The sequence below is a fragment of the Herpailurus yagouaroundi genome, unplaced genomic scaffold (genome assembly GCF_014898765.1).
Source record: "Herpailurus yagouaroundi ecotype Mexico unplaced genomic scaffold, PumYag 28, whole genome shotgun sequence".
Classification (NCBI taxonomy): Eukaryota; Metazoa; Chordata; class Mammalia; order Carnivora; family Felidae; genus Herpailurus; species Herpailurus yagouaroundi.
In genome coordinates, this window is record NW_024412376.1 from 33,608,382 (window position 1) to 33,632,895 (window position 24,514).

Consider the following 24,514-nt stretch of genomic DNA (forward strand, 5'->3'; position numbering starts at 1 on the left):
CTTATTATGTACATGCTGTATCAGTTTGATTTAATAGGATACATACAGAAAACCATCTTAACTGAGAAATTAGATTGTAGATAATCCATCTAACATTCAAAACATTTTAAAGAAAGATAAAAATATTCATTCCTTTTCAATATAATTATTCATAAAATGTAAATAATGATTTATGATAACTCATACTGTACATAGGTACCCTTACCCTTCAGTTAGTAAATCAACTCCTCTGAACCTTGTTATTTCCCTTGTAAATGGTGGTAACCAGCATATTAGTCTTCTGGGGCTGCCATTACAGAGCACCATGAACAGGGGACTTAAATCACAGAAATCTATTTTCTTACAGTACTGGAGGCTTGAAGTCCACCATGGAGGTGTTGAGAGGGTTAGTTTCTTCTGAGGGCTCTCTCCTTGGCTTATAAATGGTCGTCTTCTCTTGTGTTTTCATAAGGTCTTCCCTCTGTACTTGTCTGTGTCCTAATTGCCTCTTATTAATAGGATAGAAGTCATACTGCATTAGAAATCACATGAATGACCTCATTTCAACTTAATTCCTCTTAAAAGATGCTCTCTCCAAATTCAGTTACATTCTGAGGTACTCAGGGTTAGGAATTCAACATTTGAATTTAGAGGGGACACAGTTTAACCCAATACAGGTAGATTATCATAGTGTATGTAAAACATCTAACAAAAATTTCCAATGTGATTATAATATAATAATAGCCATTATTATAGTTACAACCCTGTGGAAAACACTAATTTAAAAAAAAATTACTTAAGATGAAACCTTGTATCTTGGACAAAGACAAAATAACATGCAATATTCATAAGAGAGAATAGAATATTATGAATAAAATTTATTCTTGTACCTATTAGCAAGGTTAGTCTTTTGTATTTAAGCAGTATGCTTGGATTGCAACAGTTTCTCAACATAAAATATTTGTTGAACTCAAGTCCAGTATATAAAGTGCAAACATCTTGTAACAGTGATCATCAAAAACACTTTAAGGAAAAAACAATCATACTTAAAATTATTTGTATGACAGGTAAAATATTGTATAATTAGGGGCGCCTGGGTGGCTCAGTCGGTTAAGCGGTTAACCATCCGACTTCAGCTCAGGTCATGACCTCACAGCTCATGAGTTCGAGCCCTGTGTCAGGCTCTGTTCTGACAGCTCAGAGCCTGGAGCCTGTTTAGGATTCTGTGTCTCCCTCTATCTCTGCCCCTAACCCAGTCACATTCTGTGTCTGTCTCTCTCAAAAATAAATAAACATTAAAAAAATTTTTTAATGTATAATTATAACCCATATCTATTTAGGCAAATATCTTTAATATCTATGCCATAACATGATATTTTTAAGTGTGTGTGTGTGTGTGTGTGTGTGTGATGTATGTTGGCAAAAAAACTGATGGGGATTTAAAACCAGACTTGATATTATTCTTTGCAACATAAGACCCAATATAAATCTTACATCTTCCATAAAGTCATATAGCATTATATTTTCTTTATGACTATTTTAACTATACTACATATTTCCCTAGGATAAATATATATATTTATTATAATCTATATTATATTCTGCATAATTACCAAAAAGATGTCCATATATTTATTCATTATTATCAATGTACACCACAATTATTTATAGATTTATTCATTTTCTGAATGACTATTTTTATAATCTGCTATGATAGCATTAGTTATGACCGGATTTTGATTATTGTTTGTTTCATGTATTTGTTGACAAGTTTCTCCATTTCAAAGCTCTATAAGGAAAATAATTATTTCTAATGCTTTTTTTTTACCTTTCTGGAAAGTGGCATTCTTATGCTTATACAGATTTTGTTATGGACAGAGCGTTTGTGTCCCCGTAAAATTCATAGGTTGAAGCCTTGATCCCCAGCGTAATAGTATTTGGAGATGGGGTTTTTGGAGATAATTCAGTTTAGATTAGGCCATGAGGGCAGGACCCTCATGATGGATTACTGCCTTTATAAGGCACTAGAGAGCTTGCTCATTCACCTCATGTGCACACAAAGAAGAGTTCATAAGAGCACACAGCAAGATGGCAACCACCTACAAGTCAAGAAAGGGATCTCCGAATGGAACCTAGCTTACTGGCACCTTGATCTTGGACTGCTCAGCCTCCAGAGCTGTGAGAAATAAATCCCTGTTGTTGAAGCCACCCGTCTATGGTGTTTTATTATGATTAAGACAGGCCTTTCTTTTAGTGCATCTATTCTGGATTACAGATCCTGTAAAGGGAAGGATCATTTCTAATATTTCTATAGCATCCTGGAATAGTAGTGCGCTTATCCTTATGTAATTGAATCATATCTTGGAATACTCACTACAAGATGTCAAAAACAACAGTGAAATGGCTTGAGAGTTCATTCACTGGAGAACTGCTTCCATGGTCAGTATTTCTTCTGAGTAATTTAATCAAAGAGAACATAGTTTTTGGCAAGGAATCAATTAGTACAATGGTTTTTAGATGGCAAGGCCTCATAGCCTAGATTTGTTATGTCTTATTGCACATTTATTAAAGGTGTCTTACCATTCAAAATGACTTGTTTGGTAATTTTGAAGATAAATGTCATGGCCAGGGTCAAAGATTTTATTTTGTGGACTTCAGCACTGACTCTAGGAAATGGCTTGAATGCTAAATGTCACTTGTACCTGCGGGATTCAACCTACTGGCAAATTATTCAATTTAGAATCAAGACTCTCTCTGTAGCTTCTGTCTATATTAGGTCAAGTGTATTTATGACCACCTCTAGAGAGGCTTTAGACTACTGTTGAATAGATATCGCTAGCATCTCAGATATTATTCAGCTTTGCCTTCATCTCTGTTGGGACTCTGTTTTATTTTCATTCTTTCTTTACTGCTATCATTATTTGAGTTTCTTCTGAGTTTTACTTGGGGTATCTTAATTTCCTTTATAGTATATTTAAATCCATTCAAATCTATGAAATCCCTTTAATTTTCATGTCCCCATTTAGACCACATTTTTGTGTAGAAAAAAACATTCTCTAGAAAAATAACTTCTTCCAAACTCTCTTGGGATTATGGTACAGAACCTGGTGTCATTGTCTCTTACTAAAAGCAAACAGCAACCTTAGGTATGAAACCCGCCTTTCATGGAAATTATTCCTTCATATGTAACTAATCAATCTAAAGTTGCAATGGGAGGAATGACCCGGAGGCTGTAGCAAGCCCCATAACTCTAAATTTCCTCTGTATGTTTTCTCTTCTTTTAACATTGAATGCAGCATGGAATTTAGGGTAGCATATCTAGTGCTGCTTACCTAGATTGGAAACTAGTATTTAATACAACTCATGCTGAATCCAGCCCACTTGCTTTATACAAGTAGCAAATACTGTGCATGCACATGCATCATGGAAAGTCAAGCTGCGGCAGCTGCACCTGTGGGTACCCAGTGACGCAATCCTTATAAGGTTGGAACTTTGATTAGGCCAGAAACAGCGATGCAAATGTACCAAGGCTGTAAAGTTAGTAGTTCAAGGTCAATCTGGAGAAGTTTTGTACTCCCACACTCTAAGCATGAAGTCTTTTGGCCATTTGGCCATTCTGTTTGGATCAAGAATGAGGCCAAGAGATTGGCCGAGAGCTGCATCATTTACTTAAGGATGGTGAGTGGAGGGCGCCTCGGTGGCTCAGTCGGTTAAGCGGCCAACTCCAGCTCAGGCCGTGATCTCCTGGTTTGTGAGTTCAAGCTCCTCTCACAGTTTGTGAGTTAGAGCTCCACGTCAGGCTCCAGAAAGCCCCGGAGCATGCTTCTGATTCTGTGTCTCCCTCTCTCTCTGTCCCTCCCCAACTCATGCTCTCTCTGTCTCTCAAAAATAAATAAAGATTAAAAACAACTTAAAAACAAAAGGATGCGGATTGGTAATCTCTCTCCGAACAGTAAGCTATCAGAAGACTTAAGAAATCCCTATTTCTGATCACTTTAACATCCTCAGTATCTAGCACAGACTTTGGCTCATATAGGGGAGTCAGTGTGTTTTTATCAAATGACTACAGTAAAAAATACTTTTGGACTATGGTTGTGGTTTCTACCTCTCATCCATTCCTGATTCTTCCTTATGGTCTCACAGGAAGACTGAGCTTTCCAAGTCCTTTTTTAATTAGGCGAGACTATTGATTCGATCTAGGTAAAGAAATGTGAACAAAAGTGATGTGCGTCATTTCTGTACAAGGCATTTAAGAGCTTGTGCGCTACACTCAACATTGTCTCTTCCTCTGCTGTCGGCATCACAGAACTGTAAGTTGAGATGACAGTTACAAGATGAGGCCTTCTGTATCTCTGAATTGCTGCATAGATGAGACTTCCCCTGGAGGGGTGGCCAACCTACACGTGATTTTCTGCAAGCTTTCATTTGTGTAGCCACCGATATTTGGATTTTATTTTGTTATATTTCTATTACGCTGATGCATAATATTGACTTTGTGTCTGCTGACTTCATCTCTAATAAAAATGGTTGAATCTACATTAGTAGATTTTTAACTCTTCATTGTTTGTTTTTATGATGGATGCATCATCTTTGGGAAGTCCAACCTTGACTTAATTTGCAAACAGATCCAATAAATTCCTTGTGAAGTCTTAACTATAAGCTCAATTTTTTGGCTTGTAAAATTACTATTGACTATCCGGTAAATAAATCTTTTTGAACGGGCTGTGGGACTTAATCTTGGAAAATAAAGTGTCAATCAGGGAAGATATGCATGACAAATTTAACAAATGCCACAGATGAAAATAAATAACATGCAAATAATAGGTAATGATTACTTGATCCAGGAAAATGACTTAATTAAATAAGCATCATTCAAAGTGTTTTACTTCAATAATTAAAACTTGCAGATTTTCAATTAAGAAATAACTCATGCTTTATCAGGGTTTCACATTGCTCTCCTACTCCACAGCATACATTTTCATTTCCTTCTGAAGTATTGTATTAAAGCCATATTGCATGCAACAATTTTTAAAAAATGCCTTAAAAAAGGGGGGGGGGAGAAGCACTTTAGGTGAGTGAATGTTCCATTATACATACATATTTTTTTAGATTTAGCCTAGAGTGTTGGTTTTAAAAATAAAATAATACAACTTGACCACTTGTGAAAAATGTGAGGGGTGAAGTAGACGGTGAAACCGGGAAGGAATACAGTACACATGATGGGTGTGGTTTGTTTTGGTTTTTGTTTTATTTTTAGTGGCCAAAACCTTGGAAGCATGAGGCAGCAAGGAAATGAAAAACAAAGATCTAGAAATGGGTTTAACTTTAGAATTCAAATTTAGGATTGGGAAAAAAAAAAAAGGAACTATTCACTTGCCAAATATTAAAAAGCAATTTCACAACTGATGGAAAGTTTTGAGTCTATAATTAAAACTTTACAAGGAATTTATTGGTTTCACAAATTAGATGAAGTGTAACCAGCACTTTACATGCACAATTTTAACTCTTAGAGTAATTTTGTGAATTAGGTATTATTTCGGCTTTTCAATTGAGAAAATTGGCTAAAAGAACTTCTAAGCTCACTTGGATAATAAGGATGGAGCTTGGATTTATAATCTTATACATCTTATTACCAGGCTTATAATATATCCATGGATCTCATTGCTTTTTTTAGAAGTCAACTATGATAATTTGTGAGAGAAGCAAATGGTAGCCCAATTAGTTACAGATAAAAGAAAGGTAGAGATTAGCTATTGTGACTTTTATTTCAGGACTCCCGTTAAGCCAAGGCTCTGTTTATGATAATAGATTGAGTATGAAGTTTAAGAGAGAAAATTAGAAGTTTAATACAAAATATTTGGGTGTGGTGGGCCTACAATGATGAACACAGATGTTAGAGTTCTATGAGCATGAGTTTAGTTTTTATATCTATAAAATGGAAAATAATACTTTGCCTGTAAGATTTTTATAGACATAAGTGATAATGCATAATTACTTGGGAAAATGTCTGGCTCATGCTAAGAGATCAATATATGATGGTTCCCATTTTCACATCTTTTTGTACACTGCTCTTTGGACTGAATGCAACCCAGATAGTTTCTGTGCACATAGGAAGTAGAAGTAATTGGGTAAAGCTAATAAGAGTCAGTCAGATCACCTGGGTGACAGCAAGACAGGGGACAGAAGTGGCTGGATTTTTCTACTAAAAGAAAGTCAGGCTGTGATATTAAGAAACATAATACCAGATAAGACATTAAAGACAGAAAATTTGGGGGTGCCCGGGTGGCTCAGCTGATTAAGCGTCTGACTTGGGCTCAAGTCATGATCTCATGGTTGACGAGTTTGAGTCCCACCTTGGGCTCTGGGCTGACAGGTCGGAGCCTGGAGCCAGCTTGGGATTCTGTGTCTCCCGTCTCTCTGTTCCTCCCCTGCTCGCTCGCACTCTCTTTCTCAAAAATAAACAAGATTAAAAAAAAGAAAAAAAGAAAAAAAGAAAGTTTCCTGAACTTGGCCATGGCCACTACACGACTATCATACATACGCCCCAGCATTAGAAGAAAAGAGAGGTATGCCATCCAGAATAATGTGGCATAATTCTGATTCTTGCCCTTCCCAGTCAGCTTCCCATGGAAATGGACTAGAAGCCCCCCGATAGAAACAAGCCTTTGTACACCGATATATTACTTTTGAAGGGTCACTTTACATCCTGCATCACTGTAGTATTGTGTGTTGCCATCACCAATATTCCTACAGGATCACTCCAAATGTTTCTGGCCACAATTTTAGAGGTACAAATTAGCTCTCATAAACCTTTTAGAGTTTCGTAGGAATGTCTGAGAAAAGTTAAAAAATCTTGTGCTGGCTCCTAAGCTTTGGATTCTGAGCTACAAATCCACCTTTCCAGACTCTATTGAGGCTGCTGCTGAAAACTGCAAACCACATTTAGCTTTCCCTACGGCCCCACTAAGCTTTGCACAACTAGGGCGCTAGACAGAGAAGAGAAGCTGGAGAAAGGAGAACGGGCAACTTCCTTCCTGCTGTTGATTTCTTGTTCCAGTCAGCACTGCCCCGCTCCTTCTTCCCCTTGGCAGAGGCAGCGTGTAGAAACAGAGGGTGTCCAGATTGAGCTGTTTCCAATAGTTGCACAACTATTGAAGTTCATGGAGCCCTCTTGTAACACATCAGCATCACACAACTGATACCACCGTCAGCTGCCAGATACCAGATGCGAGCTCTGCATACCCCAGCCTCCGACGCAGAGCCAAGATGGCCCCGGGAGCACTGCCTCCTTCGCAGAGGTGTGAGTTTCACTCCAGGAGGCCCGTCCCTCAAACTTTTAAATTTTAATGATGCCAACCTCTTTTCATTGTTTCCTCAATTCTAGGTAACTGTTTTCTGCAGCCACTAGCTCTGAAACCTTGTGCATGAAAAAGAGTTCATATAGCAGGTGGGGGAATACTCTCCTTGGAAAGTCTTGCCTGCAAGGTTGGCCCCTGGCTGGTGTCTGGGAACTTAGATTTTTGATTGGTTCCCAACCGTCCCTTGTAAGAATGTATTATTGTGTGGCTAAACAGTGGCTTATATGGAGTCCCTGCTTTCCTTCTGGGGGGCTGGAATTCTGGTATGTGATAGGTAGAGAGTGCCTGTGTGACCACCCCCAATAAAACCCTTGGTTACTGAGTGTCTCTAGTAGACAAAATTTCACCCATGTTGCCACAGTCCACTGCTGAGGGAGCCAGAGGCATTCTGTCTGATGCCACTGGAAGAGGACCTCTGAAAGTTCAAGTCAGGTTTCCTCCAGACTTGACCCATGAATCTTCTCCTTTGCTGATTTTTCTATCATTTTGTTGTAATAAGTCATAGCCATGAATATGACTGTATGTTGAATCGTGTGGGTCCTCTCAAAAACCTAGGGCAGGTCATGAGGACCCTTAACACACTTTCGTGATGTAGGAAGTAAAGGCAGAAGGAAATGGCAGATAAAATTAAATTTCCGGATAACCTGCAGCCCATTGATGAATAACTTGAGGCAGGTAGAGTAGAACATTCCTCCAGGAACTCCCTACTGTTTTAATATTAATGCTTTGCTGAAGGGAAGAACAATCTTAGCTTGACAATAGCTAGGCCTGCAGTAGTGAGTATTCTTTAGCATATGAAAATTCCTTTGGAAATGTCCATTTGACTTTACCTCCCCCCGACTCCCAAATATATAATCAGTCTCTCCTCATGGGCCTGGGGCAGCTCTTCCTGCCCAAGGTTATGTCCCCAAGCTTTGATAAAATCATCTTTTTTTGTACCAAATCATCTTTTTTGTGCCATTCAGAGCCAACGGCAAAGACATCTCAAGAATTCTTTCTTGGCCGTTGGCTCTGAATCCCCATCATTCCAGAACCTCATCACTCAGTATCTCTTCTACCCTACCCTTTTAAACAGTTTTCTATACCTAGGTAATAACTCTTTGTATTAAATTTTCTCTGTTAGAATAACTGGTGTAGATTAAGCTCTAACGTACTCTATAGCAGGGATTTTCATAGTGCACCTTTTACCCAGATCGGTAAAATCACATGGGCACAGTTACATATATATTCACACACACACTAGAGGTGCTAAGTTAGGAACTAGAAGTACTAGGGGAGGGAATTGGGAATTTGGTTTAACATACACCCCCGATGAAGAGCATATTTTAGAATAAATTTGGAGAACATCTCTCAATGGTGTGAAATAAGTTTATTCCTAAGACCTTGACTATCTGAAATGGTATTTATAGTAAATTACATACTCTTGCCTTCATGGAGTGAATTTATTTCTTTTATATGAGCAGGCCACTTCCCAGTAGTCAGCATATCCTTGGACACTTAATACCTATGGGTACTTAATACCTTGGCAAATTGCTTTATAACCATATCATTAGTTATTCATAGAATCTGTAAGTAATATCTACTTTGGGTTTATTCCAAAGTCTTTGATAAGGTCGATAGAAGTTAAATTGTGAAAATGTACCCTGGCATAATAAAAGGTTTTAGTCCTTCTTTAAACTAACATTTTATTTTATTTTAAGTAGAAGAGACATTGTTGAAAAATTGCTAGGAGGCCCACAAGAAAATGACATGTACAATGAAGTTATAGATACTAAAATGTGTCTAAATATTTTCTATGGAGTTAAAACTTTTCATCAGTAAATTGGCAGAGCAAGAATAAAGACCATAAAATTAAAAACATATTATGTGCAAATGAGACATAGAGATTTTAATTATAAAAGCACAATGTAATCTTCTTTTCTTTTTTGAATATATAAACATGTATGTGAGTATCACCTTTTCTCCTTCCTATATTATCATCTTGGGCTGTCATCTATGATGTGATAATTTATGGACTGAAAAATGAATAAGGGTGCTATGGGTCATAAAATTGTGCTTAAGTTTCCAAAGGTAGTAGGGCAGTTAGTGACCTCATTATTCCATCCTGACTTTTAAAGCAACACTTTGAACAAACAGAGTAATTCAAAGTCACTCTCCCAGAATTGGGAATTAAACTAGATGGTTCAAGATCTCTGATTGGAGGCATGTGCTTCAGATCAGGTCCCTTTCCAGAGCAGAGACGTAGATACCTAATGCATTGCACTGAATTCAGATTTGTTCTTATAACAACTCTTCACCTAACTCCTCTAGGATTCTCCTCACACATTGTAGTCATTAAACACCATCACAGGATACTTGGAACAGGATACTGGACAATGCATACTCCTTTATACTTTTGGAGTTAATCTGGGAAAAAAGACTATGATAACAGCAGTCATGATTCCTTTCCTTTATCACCTCACGTTATTGCTACATAATACCTCTCCTAGTTTTGACTTGCCATTGCTTCTGTCTACAATAAAGACGACAATTGTACTTATATTTCAGATTAGAAAATTTTGGATCTTTTAAAGGGAATATCCCAGGTCTTTTCCAACATTGAACCAAATATTAATAGAAAGAAGATATAAACATATAGAAACAGATTAGGTTATAGAGGAGAGATTTGTTTGTTTGTTTCTTTCACTCAACATGTTCTCAGTATCTTCCATTTGCCTCTAGACTGGACACCTGAGTATACAGACTTGGTTTCTCAAAAAGACATCCTTTGAGGGGCGCCTGGGTGGCGCAGTCGGTTAAGCGTCCGACTTCAGCCAGGTCACGATCTCGCGGTCTGTGAGTTCGAGCCCCGCCTCGGGCTCTGGGCTGATGGCTCAGAGCCTGGAGCCTGTTTCCGATTCTGTGTTTCCCTCTCTCTCTGCCCCTCCCCCATGCTCTGTCCCTCTCTGTCCCAAAAATAAATAAACGTTGAAAAAGACATCCTTTGAGTTGCCTCATTTTTTTCTTCATGGGGCAGCTGATCGCATTTTAGATGGGATGATTATTTGTGTTTGTCACATCGCTGGGTATTTAGCATCTCTGGCTGTCGTCTACTGAAAAACTACAATCTCTTCCTCTATTATTTCGGCTATTAAATACACCACACACATTGTGACGTAAGACATGCACTCCACTTGAAAACCACTATACTTGAATTTTATTCTATTATAATTCAAGTATAATTTCAATTATATAATTTAAAAGTCAAAAGGACATCATTCCAAAATCTATTGTATCTTTTTGCTGTCTGAGGTAGTTCTTTTCTTTGTTAAGACCTAGTACCTTCACTTCTTTTCTGGGCTAACATCTCAATTTTGTCACATTCAGGGTAACATGATTCCCAGAGTAGATGAGCTTTTTCTTGGAGACTACAACTTCGTGTCAGTTTCCTGAGAAGGGAACTTTTGTCTTCTTCCTCTTGCGGAGCTGTTCTTTACTACTTAACTACCCACTAAATTCCAATTTCCTGTCTGAAGCAAGTGTTCAGTTCTCTACTAATTTGCCAAGCACAGATGAGTAGTAGGCCCTGAGTCATCAAGGAATTTCCAGTTTGGTTACCAGAGTTAACCACTTTCAAGGCAGTCTTTTATGAATCATTTAGATTTTGACTTTCCTTTCTCTACTACATCAGATATTCCTTCTCAATCACGTCACCTTGGTTTTATAACAAAAATCTGCATCATGCTTTCAATGACTGTAACAGACCACTTCTACCTAAAATAAGAATTGTTTCCTTACACAAGGACAAAGAGAAGCCTTCTCAGAAAGCTACGTGTCTGAAAGCTTGAGCATGAACTATTTACTTTAGCTGTGAGGTTGTGGGCATGTCCTTTATTTTCTCTGTGTCGTTGTTTTAAATGAAAGACAGGGCCAGGTAGTCTTTAAAACATCTAGCAATGCCGTGAGTCTAGACTAAAAGCCAAAGGAAGTTGAGCAGTTTCTGTCTGTGAAGTAAGAAACAAGTGACACTTGTATTTTAAACTCTAGGATATAGTGTGAACTTAGATACATGTAGTTCCTGAGTAGTCATTGAGTTATGATGACCAGTTTAAGGTGTATAAGAGAATTAATGTAGAAAGGGTGCCGATGTGGCTTCTGATTATACTTTTAGAAGATTCTCTGGATCCTGATTTTCTCATCAATTGATACTTTGTACAACCTTATTTGGCTATCACCCAAGCCCCAGTGTTTCTGCAAGCTAGACAAATAGCTAAGTGACTTCAAGATGCCTTCTTACAGGAAGGCCAAGCAGACCATGACAATCTGTTTACAAATCACATCAATTTCTGAACAGGACAGAAAAAAGAAGAGGAAAATCCAATGCAAATTAGTTGCATATTCAATGTTTATGCATATTCAAATCAGGATCCATAACCAGTTGTTTGAGATGATAAAGCTATTCATATTTATGAATATTTTCTCTTTTTAAGTTTATTTATTTATTTTGAGGGAGAGGGAGCATGCATGGGGTAGAGAGAGATAGAGAGAGGGAAAGAGAGAATTCCAGGCAGGGTACGTGCTGTCAGCAGGGTTTGACCCAGGTCTCAATCCCACAAAATGTGAGATCATGACCTGAGCTGAAATCACGAGTGGGAGCTCAACTGACTGAGAAACCCAAGTGCCCCTGAATATTTTCAACTTATTTGCTCTCAAGTAGTTAAACATTTCATATCTAGTTTAGTATGTGTTTAAGGACAGACTTAAAAAAAATCTCAGAGTGGGGCGCCTGGGTGGCGCAGTCGGTTAAGCGTCCGACTTCAGCCAGGTCACGATCTCGCGGTCCGTGAGTTCGAGCCCCGCGTCAGGCTCTGGGCTGATGGCTCAGAGCCTGGAGCCTGTTTCCGATTCTGTGTCTCCCTCTCTCTCTGCCCCTCCCCCGTTCATGCTCTGTCTCTCTCTGTCCCAAAAATAAATAAAAACGTTGAAAAAAAAAATTAAAAAAAAAAATCTCAGAGAAGTGTCAGTATAATAAATAATAAATGAAAAATACTTAAGTCTATAGAGGTATAATCATAAACAGGTCTGTGGCCATACGTTAAGTGACATACACAATTTTAACTCTATTATCGCATGAAATGCATCCTTGCTATTCCCTCATGGAATACACGCTTTTTATGTTCCGTAAATATCAGTTTTGTTTTTGAAATATTTCTTTAAAAAGGTTTTTTTTTTTTTTACTGAAAAATGCAAGGAAAAGAGGGAATTCAATTAAAATAAATTTTGACAATTCGAAAATTCAGATTTCTTATCACGATTCGGAAGTGTAGAAGATTCATTTTTTATATGCTGTCGTTGTATATTAAGTGCTGATTCATTGCACCTTCAGAAGATGGTGATACATCATCAGTTCCTGGCCCAAACTCTGCAGCGGCGGTCCCTCATCTTACTCAGAGTAAAACCAAAGCACCCTCAGCAGCTTCCACCACCAACATGATCGGTTTCCATGGTTAGCTCTCTGCCCCAGCCACTTCTCTCCTAGACACTCACTCCATTCCAGCCACACTGGTCTCCTCGAAATCCCTCCAACTTCACTTGTGCTCTTATCTTAGGGCATCTGCACTGGTCATTTCTGCTGCCCAAAACTACTTTCTTCTGGTAGCTCTCTCATGTCTGTTAAGGATTTGCCCCAAAAACTGCCTTTCCGATGAGGACTATCACTATATTTTTAACTGTAACTCATTCCATATCCCAGTTCCTTCAAATCAGCATGATATGGCTGAAACCCACTCTATTTTTTGCTGCTTTCTGTGACATTTAATGGCTTATAAAAACGCCCTACAAGTTACTTATATATTTAGTTTATTGAGTGATGTTTGTCTATATCCTGATAGAATGTAAATGGCAAAAAGCAGAGCTTTTGCGATGGTCTGAATGTTTATGTCCCACCCAAATTCATATGTTGAAATTTTAATAGCCAATGCAATGGTATTTGGAGGCAGAGCCTTTGGGGAATGGTTAGGTCATGGGGGTGCAGGCCTCATGAATGGGACTAATGGCCTTTATAGAAACGACTCCAGAGAGCTCTCTTGGCATTGCCACCAGAGACCAGAGGACAGGTGAGATGCTTCAGGCTACAACTTGAAAGAAGGCTCTCCCCTGGCCCTCTGGGACCCTGATCTCAGACCGCTAGCCCCCAGGACTGTGAGAAATACATTTCTGTCATTTATCAGCATTGGGTTTGTAGCTTATGTTTCTTATTTTGCTATAGGAACCCCACAGACTGTTCACTAATGTGTCCCAATCACTAAATAAAGATGTGCTCACACTAAGCACGTAATAAGTAGTTGAATTTTGGAAAGAAATAACATGATTAGGTAATGATGATAAAGATGATGATGGTGGTGTGGTGACGATAATAACGATGATAAAGTGATTATTCTATTTTCTACCCTGGGCTAAGCAGTTTACTTTAAAAATTGACCCAATCTCCATCTAAAAACTTTGGCACATAAATTTCATAATTCTTATTTTATCAATAAAAAACACTGTGACTGGAGAAGTTAAGGAACTTGTCTCAAATCTAACAGCTAATAAGCTAGAGGAACTGGGACTGGCATCTCGAGCTGTCAGACTTCAAGGTCTAGGCCGTTATCTTATACTGTGTGACAATTCCTAAAATAAGTATTTAGGTAAGTCAGTTTCATACTTGGCTTTGACTACTGACCAATAAAGGAAATACATTTATTTTATATGGAGAATAAATTGCATATACTGTAATACAGTATATCATACGAGCTTTCACCAATCCATTTTATTTTCGAACACAGTTATTCTGGTCCTTAACCTCATGAGTCATTTTCCCCACTTCTACTCACTTTGTAAAACTTTGAGAATTAATTGTTATGAATATCCTGTGGAAGTTTATCAGCACAAATGAACTATTTGCGCATGAAACATATAGAGGAAAAACTTTTATTAACCCAGCTTGCCTGATAACACAAAATCCCAAGTTAAAAAAGTTATGGGAGGTGAGGGAACAATACTGTCAAAGGAAGGAACATAAAAGTTTAAAGATTCCAAGTGGCTAAGTGAAAAATGAGACAAGTAAGCAATATAATAGTTGTTGCCAACAAGGAATGTATGCTGTGAAGAGTGGGGATGGAAATTAAAAAAGAAAATGTGGATAAAATTACTTAGATAGAAAACATTCCCATTGTGGAGTAGAGTATACCTACTAGTTAAGTGCCTGAGCTTTCTTAAATTTGCTCCTTTTGAAATTGCTGCTAAAAATAGTATCTACCTCAAAGAGTTGTTTAGAGAATAAAATGAGTTTATATATTTAAAATGGTTAGAAACAGAACCTAGCAAGCACAAATATTTTCTATAACCATTTTATGATTCTGATGGGCAGAAATCTGTCTCTCTTGACTTTACTATTAAGAAAATCAATTGCTCATGAATGATTTGACTTCATACCTACTTAGAAGTGGGTAAATTTGAATTCCAGTCAATTTAAGATTTTGTTATCTGCTCTTTTTCTTCTCTTTTCCTTCGGTAGCATTTGGGAATAGATGGAAATATATAACATCATGATAGAGGAAGGAATAGTCTGTTACCTGAATCCTGTCCTCTAGTAGCTGGCCTTTGTACTTAATCTCTCCTGGCCTCTGGGCATGTGTTAACACCCGTGCAAGTATCTATGGTCTCACAGTGCTTAGTGTATCCCACACTCTGCATCGCCTTCCTGAAAACCTCAGATTCTTTCAAGTGACCAGCTCTCAGCACACCTGTGATCATCACCAAAGCTACAGAAATAACTGAGTTTACTGCATGCCATGAGCAGAGCATTAATCTGGGCTCTTTCCCTGCCTAATCAATGATGTCACTATTCTACGGTGATAGGGCCACCTTCTGTGGTCATGGAGCACACTGTGTGGTGACTTCCTCTCAAAAGCTCCAAATGACAAGCAGCGAACAAGCCTCCTCTGCTTTCATATTTCCCCTCAGTGTGTGGATTCAACTGCCTCATCCTGCCACTCTTGGCCAAAGCCCAGGTAGTGATGCTTTTGCTGAATGAACTGGGGAGACACTTCACCCATTCCATTTCAAAGATGTTGCCAGAGGCTCCGGGTCCCATCCCAAGAAAGAATTCAAGGACAGACAGGACACAGCATATGAGGACTCAAGCTAGAGAGTTTCTTAAAGTGAAAGTATACTCTCCAGATGTGAGAGTGGGTGAGTTCAAGAAAGAACTGCCCTGGGGCTTGGTTTTCTATATTTTATTGACAGTTGTTAACTAGGGAGTGGAACGTTCATTGCCTGGGCCGGGGATTTCTTGGAAACAGGGTTTCACACCTTCTCTTCCTTAATTTGGTCAGGGGTTTCCTGTCATGGCACCAGCTGCCATCTTGGACCTGTCTGGTTTGACCCCGCTTCTGGTGAGTGCTGCCAGGATGGGCCTCTGAGTTTCTCAGTAGCTGGCCATGACTTCCTTGTTGCTGGCTTCCATGGAACCTATTAGAATCTAACTAACTGCCACTAGTAATGCTGCTGAGTCCTATCTCGGGGAGCCAGGCAGCACTTTAAATCTAGTTTCATTCCTTTCAAATCTTCCAGGGAGCTTTTCTTTCTCTCATGTGGAGATAACTTCTTACCTTATATCTTGCATCTTCTATGTCTTGTGGCTAGTAATTAAAATTAATTATAAAAAAATTCTCCAGGAACTGAATCAGATTTAGATTTTGAAATTTCATAAGAAAAATATGAATGTACAAGGCTCTTCTGTTTAAGTCATGAGTTGAACATTGACTCCCCCGTTCAGCCTTTATGGTGGAAAATATTAGGTGACAGGAATTATCAGGAATAAAAACACATAGGATATTAGTTCAAAAATGATTGAACTTTTTGCAAGAGTAAAGAAGGGGATATATTTACTAAGCATCTATTGCTATTTCTCAGAGTGTTAACATTTTAATGGAATATTTAACATTTACCAAATGAGTCATAAACAAGAAACCATTTTTTTTTGTTTGTTTAAAACATTGTATTATATTTAAATAACAGTCATTTATATTTAAATGACAATTCTAGGCTTGAATGGATTCTTGTTCTGGTTCCAAGGCTCTCCTCTTCCTCACATTTTGTGGCTCCTTATCAGTCAGATACCAATCTCTATTCCCAGTAATATTCTCTCATCGACTATTCGTCTCCATGTGACTTTTGTTTTGGATTACCATCTCTGCCAAACTACCATAAAGGAAATTCATTTGCTCCTTTTTTCCCCACTGACTTTAATAAACTTCCTTTTTAAAGCTTTAATTTCCTTCTTCTTCCTATATATTGAACTTCTTCATACTACATAAATTATACAATCTATTCTTTATTTATCTCTACCCTTTAAATAATACAATAAATAAATAGATCCATGCTTTCTTTATATAGAAGTACCTCTAGACATCAGAAATAAATATATTTCTTCAAAAACTAGTAGAGTAATGTTTGTCAAAATTATTTCACTTTTCCTGTTTTTAATTTTCTTTTCTTACTTCCCGGGAGTATAGGTGTGATGTGGAATACCACACTTGCAACAAAAAAACATAACAACTTACTTTTTAAAATGCTTAAGACGTATATAGAATTCCAATTATTTACTACAAAAATGTACCAATTAGAACTCTTTGTCCTAACATCCAAAAGAATTTGTCCAAAGACTTTCTCATTTAACACAGTCAAATGTTTCAGAAATTCTGCAGTATCATATCTGCTCTTAGAGTTAGTCAATCCATATGGAAATCCATACCTTTATCTACCTTTAAAGCTCTAAATCTTATAACTGCTCAACTTTATTTAGCACATTTCTAAACATATTGTAATGATTAAGTTTATGTGTCAACTTGACTGGGTCACAAGGTAACCAGGTATTTGGTTAAGCATTATTCTGGGTGCATTGTGAGGGTGTTCCTGGATGAGATTAACATTTAAATCAATTGATCCAACAAAACAGATTGTTTTCTTGAATATGAGTTCTTCTTATCCAATCCACTGAAGCCCTGAACAGAACAAAAAGGCAGACTAAGAGAGAATTTGCTGTCTGTACCGGTCATTAAGCTGAGACATATATATATGTATATATATATATATATATATATATATATATATACACACACATATATTTTTTTTCCTACCTTTGGATTTGAACTCCAAGCAGAACTTAAACTAATTAGCTCTTCTCCTTTTCAGGCCTTTGGATTTGCAGTGGAACTGACCCTCAGCTCCTGAGACTCCAGTTTGCCAACTGCAGATCTTGGGATTTCCAGCCTCCATAACTGTACAAGACACATATTGAACCACAGGGTTCAGTATTCTTTTTCTCTTTAATTAACTTGAGGGTTACGGAACACCTTTGGAATCTGCTGCTGCATTAATGTACGTTATGTGCAGCATTTTAAAGATGTATATGCTTTAATAATATTAAAAGTTTACAGATTAAGGCAGGACTAGATTAAAATCTGAAGGTAGAGAGATGTGATGACTATAATAACATTTTTACTAAGTGTAGAGGCCACTTTTAGGCAATAGGCTTGAGCAATGGAATGTAGTAATGGCCCACGGCAACCCCCTGGCTGAATAGAGACACCACCATCAGGTGGCCCACGTCAAAATATGCATTGACCCTAACTAACCAGCATGCTACTTATAAGGAGTCACAGTTGCCAAAAGAGGCAAAATTCCATAAGTCCCCAAACTTCCTCACCTTCCCTCTTTAAAAACAATCCCCACCTACTACCTCATTACAGTGTCTCCTTTGCTGTCCTGTCCCTGACCCCTTGCGGTGTAGCCAATAAACTTGTATCTCCATTGTTCGTTCTCCAGTGAATCCTTTCACTGCCTCTGCCACCAAATTCCCCCAGACTTTTGCCCTTTTGGGGGCCTCCACCAAATCAGAGAGACAGCACCATAAGGATCGTCTAAAACTAATTGGAAAGAGAAAACAGATATGCTTGGAGCAGGAGAACTTGCTCCATGGGAGAACTTGTACCACTAAGGGGAAACCTAGGAACACTTGTTGCCCACACGTGGAGGAGAAAGATCACAGAGACGAGAAGGGAAGGTAGGTATTCATTCCATTATGTTTTACAAAAGCCTTATCGGCCTCACACATATTTCCTAGGACCTCCCAGTGAGGGTTGTCTTCCATAATCTGATTATTTCACGCCATTATATTAAATGTTTCAGTGGTCCATCAGATATCCAATGGTAATATATTTCTTCATAATGTGATTATCTGGTTCTGGAAGCCCAGGTAATCACTTTTAGAAAAACACGAAAATTCAAGGATACTTATTATGTAGTCAAATCTATTCACTAGTTTACTATTCACTAGTAAATGATGGGGCGCTTGGGTGATCCAGTGGGTTGAGCATCTGACTTTTGATTTCGCCTCGAGTCATCATCAAAGGGAGCGCCGATCATGACCCCAGGGTTGTGGGATCGAACTCACGTCCTGAGCATGGAGCCTGTTTAATATTCATTCTCTCTCTCTCTCTCTCTCTCTCTCTCTCTCTTTCTCCCCTCAGCCTCTCCCCACCCCTTGCACACTCTCTCTGAAATTAAAAAAAAAAAAAGTAAGTAAATGGTTGTGAGCATTATAACTAAAACAAACTGAGAATTTGAGAATTAGCTTAAGATACAAGGTAATTGCCAATGATGAGTAGAAGCTTTACTTAGAGAGACAATTGTCCTTCCAAGTAAGTGTAGTAAATATGCAAACTTGGGTTATTTGTTGTTGATCAGATAGTGATAACACACAACTCCCCCCACCCCCAGACTATTCTCACGCCTCCCTCTGACTCTTACCTCCACTCTGGCACAGGTCTCCCTTCATCCATTATCCTTAAATCCAGACTTCAGAGTCATAGATGGGCTAAGGTTAAAGTATGGGGTGTGGCCAAGGATTGGGGTGAGGATTTACCTTTTGCAGATTTCTTGGTAATAAAAATAGCACAAAAACAGCACAATAGTTACTTCTCAACGCCTTCATTGCCTCTGGCCTTCCACGTCTGAGTTAACTACTTCTCCTTTGGGTTCTCATCTCTTAGTACAATGCATGCTCATATAAAACAACACAAGACATAAATGCTGACTTTCTTCTCTCCACTAGGACACTGGGCCCTCCTTTCAGGCACAGAGCAAACTTTATTAAACTACATATCCCCACACCTAGCACAATGCCAGCCAAATAATGGGTACCCAAGAAAAATGTACCATATGATGATTAAATAACAGATCTACAGTAGAAATAGCTCTTAATCCACCAAGATTAAACTACTGGATTAGAAATAATTTACTTGACAGTGACTTCAAAAATATCTATTTCCTTGGTAAAACTGATAGGCAAAAAAATAATATTCAGATTTATCACATAGCTATAATTTAGTCTGAAATACACAGACATGGGAAAACTGATATGCCCCATTTATGAAAATATGAAATAGGATTATGTCAAGTAAGAAAAACAAACAATGCAAATTCCTATGATCAAGAGTATTTAAGACTTTATTTGAACAAGTTTTCTTCAATTAGCCTCAAGTTATATTAAAGAAAAATAGATGGATGGATTGTTATTTAAAACTAAAACTAAAAATTCTAAACAGAGCCTCCAGGGCTGAAATCACTATGTTGGTCTATATTCCTTATTGAAAATTGACAGTTCATGAATAATCCCATCACAATCTAAAGTGTTAATTAACTAATGCTTTCATGGACTTTGCCTCCAAAAACCTATCGACTTCTGACAGCATTTCTTCACTCATTAGTTGCAAACATAGCAGGAGACAAACCATTCAGAACACATGGACCATATTTCTAGGGCCAAATCCTACTCACAAAAATACTTTAATATTAGGGGCATGTGGGTGGCTCAGTTGGTTAAGTGTCTGACTCTTGGTTTCCAGCTCAGGTCATGATCTCACAGTTTCGTGAGTTCAAGCCCCATGTCAGGGCTCTGCTCCCATGTGGGGAGACTGCTTGGGATTCTCTCCATCTCTCTCTCTGCCCCTCCCTTGCTCTCTCTCTCTCTCTCTCTCTCTCTCTTAAAATACATAAATTAACCTAAAACTACTTTAACATTAATAAAAGCAAAGCCTTACATTTTATGGAAAATTACTGTAAAAAAAGGTATTTATGCTGATTTCTAACATGATTCTCACAACATACATAATGGTAAGGGCTAGTGTTGTTAAATCTAAATTATAGCTTTTTCAAAAATTCTGTTTCTCAAGATGGGAAAATTATTTCCATTTAAAAAAACTGACGCTAAAATATGTCAAAGTGTTAATGAAACCCTCGGCTTTTCTCTACACCACTCTGAGCAGAAAACAGAAGTTAGCAAATGATTGAAAACAACTTTTTTATTCATATTCTAAATTCAGAGATGGGTACTCAGGAAAGACTAAACTAAATGTTATACTACCTAAAAACCACACAAGAATAACACCTTAAAGGTAGTGTAATAAATGTGTTTGTTGAATTACGGCTCCAATGTGGGGTTTTCACCAGCAATTATCCTTAATCCTAGCACCTTAAACCTGTTCCATTTTTCTTTTTAATATTTTAATCAGGGGTCTCATTTGGGCTGGAATTTAAAAAGGCTCAGAACTATTCCTGCCTTGACACAAAACTTTGTGTTTTTGTTATGACTATAATAAGTAAGGTTTTTATAATCCTCTGTTTCAGGGCAAAACTGTAGCTTTTGAAGTTTGGTATTATTGTTTGCTTTCTTTTTTAGGCAGTTAATCTTGGCATCCTAAAGTGTTTTTTCAAACACTGGAGTAATAGCATACCCTCCCACAGTTTGGCCACTGGTTTAGAACAAAGAAGTTGGATATTATCCGATGATTCCCTATTCAGCAATTTCTTAATTTTTAACTTCATTTGGTTAGATTTTCATTCTTATTAACTCTAAACATGAAAACGTTTCATTAATATGTTATATTAACTCAGAAAAAAGGCAGGCATGAATTGTCTTTGGTGAGTTTAGCTGCAAATGAAGAATTGGCCAAAACAATGATTCCTAAATTAAAAGATTTACTGACTCCAACGCTTTTATCATTTAAAAAGGAAATAAAAACCTGTTAGCCTTAACCCAAAGTATCACTGGTAACACTACATTGCTCTAGGAATCTAGTTAAGTTTAACCACATATTATATGACTTTTTCTCTTATTTTGTCTTAACCATTTGCTTTAATTTCAATGCCCTACTTAATTAATAGAACAATTATGAGGAACTATCTCTCTTCAGTGACTTTTTGGGTCATTTCACTGAAAAAATTAAGAATGGGTCGTATCTTGCAAAGATATAGGGCCGATTGTATATGCACCTATTTTGTAAAAAGGTTCATTTGGCATGGAAACTGGGTGGCTCAGTCTAAGCGGTCGACTTCGGCTCAGGTCATGATCTCGCGGTCTGTGGGTTCGAGCCCCGCGTCGGGCTCTGTGCTGACAGCTCAGAACCTGAAGCCTGCTTCAGATTCTGTGTCTCCTTCTCTCTCTGCAACCCCCCATCTCCCACTCTGTCTCTCTCTCTCAAAAATAAATAAAACATGAAAAAAAGTTGTAAATGCTAGTGTGCAATTTAGGTTAATTTATTAGTTAATCTAATCCATAATTTTATATGTCTCCAAACTAATGTATGGTAAAAATTTAAAAATAGTAGTAAAATATACATGAATTTCTCTTAAACAAAAGTAATAATAGCAAACAAACTAAGCACTCTATGTGTCCAAACTCACGTATACATTCACACAAGCTACCATTTAGGGGCTCCATTTGACAAAAGAAGAAACTGAGGCTTGAAGAGGTAAAACAGATACAAAGTCATCCAGTTGGTAAATTCTTAGGCTAACATCTGAACACAGTTACAACTGAACCGAAAAACCTTCTTTGGAACCACCTGCTACATGACTGATAAACTGGAATGTACCTATTATACGTATGGATTGTTCAGAAATGTAAATGTAAGAATACCGAATATGACTACGTGGCAAATTATTTACATGACTTTGGATAAACTGATCACTGAGATTCAGTGTCCGCACCCATAAAAGGAAAACATTTAGCCAAATTCAATTAAAGCAGCATAATGTGGTGCCAGGTTAACCATGCCCATTCTTATGCTGGTAAGCATTAAAAACAACAGTTGGCAACAAAAGTGGTTTACACAGGTGAACATGTCAACATTTCAGTGTTTCAAAACTCCGTTAATACTTTCCCGTCAATACCACTGCCACTTACGAATTACTGCAACATGCAATTATAGGACCACAAAAACCCCCAAAACACTGAGCCCGAGAAACTCCTGTGAGACAGAACAAGAACATACTTGAATAGTAGCAAAGGAATAACAAACCTGATGTTCTTCATTGGTTTACGAGAAAATATATTTTTTTTCCAACGTTTATTTATTTGTGGGACAGAGAGAGACAGAGCATGAACGGGGGAGGGGCAGAGAGAGAGGGAGACACAGAATGGGAAACAGGCTCCAGGCTCTGAGCCATCAGCCCAGAGCCCGACGCGGGGCTCGAACTCACGGACCGTGAGATCGCGACCTGGCTGAAGTCGGACGCTCAACCGACTGAGCCACCCAGGCGCCCCCGAGAAAATATTTTTAAAATAGCAATAGATTGCTTAAACTTGGCCAGTTTTGACGTTAGCTGATTTTCTAATTAAATTGGGATAACAGCACGTTGTAGCTAGATGGTAAGTAGAAGACGAGTAGCTTCTCACCAGTGTGACAAAATCTACGCAAATCTGGCCTTTTACGGTGAGGGTGGTGATGCACACGCTCCGGCATTGTTGCTCAGATTTGCGACCACCTTCTGGGGTATTTTTGTTGACTATACCTCAGGATGGATGCTGGGACATAGAGTATCTAGTACTTCTCCTAGATACTTCCAATGATTTCTGTTATGAATGTATCAAATTAACTCTTCTTAGCAGTAAGGAGGAGAGAACTCGCATTGCTTCACTTGAAATCCTTGAAAACACAATTTAAAACTTTTGTCTCTCTTTAGTCATTTTGAGGTTTCGATTAGGACATTACAATTTTGACTTGTATTTTGAAGTCCCTTCAAGGATTTAGCCCATTTTTTTCATTGTATTATTATTGATCTTTAAATAGTATTTACAAATTTTGCATATGAAATCTAAGTCAAATGCACGTAAAGCAAATACATTTTCAGAATCTATAAATCTGCCTTTTTGCTCTCCAACTGTCTTGGATAAGCATAATGTATTAGCTCTAATATAATCAAATTTACCAATCATTTGCTCTATGGTATTTGCCCTCACGAAAATGACAGTGTTGTTGCACTTTATTTTTTTCCCTTATATCTTGTTTGCAACTCACATTTCAGTCTGCACCTCACTCAAAATGGATTTTTGTAGATGAAATGCATGAAATAATCTTTTAATTATGCTTAACAAAGGCATAATTATTATGCCTTTAAAGTATGTCTTAATTTTATCAGTATAAATCCTTCGTTGTTTGTTTCATCAAATTGCCTTAGTTCTTCCTAGGCTTTTGCATTTCTCACCAGTTTTTAAAATCATTTTGTCTATTTAAAAGCAAAACAAAAGAAAACAAAACAAAACACATAACTCAACTGTGTATTGCATTGAACTATTTTTCATTGGGAAAAAAAATCTGTACAATAAAACTTTTGATCCATCAACATAGTATATCCCTACATCTATTTAGAGCTTTAACTTTCATCAAAATTACTTTGTAATTTTCAACGTAGATACTAGTTATTTTATTTTAGGGACGCTTTGGTAACTAGTATCTTTTTTCAGTTCTTTTTTTACCTTTTTCTGTTGTTGAGATTTAGAAGTATTTGACTGACTTTTGTATTTTGACCTTTGTATTGAGCAATCTTGCTAAATTCATAAATTAATTCTAATAGATTATAGATTTTCTGTAATAACTCATTTTGTCTTCAAACAAGGACAAATTTAATTCTTCCTTTCATTTATGCTTTTTATTCCATTATGCTGCCTTTTGCAATGATGTATTAAATAAGATGATTATAGAAGACAGCCTTACTTTTACCCCAGTTTCAGGACAAAGCTCTCAATATTTTATCACCAGGTATGATCTTTACGATAAGTTTGCTTGTAAGTATTCTTTATCACATTAAGA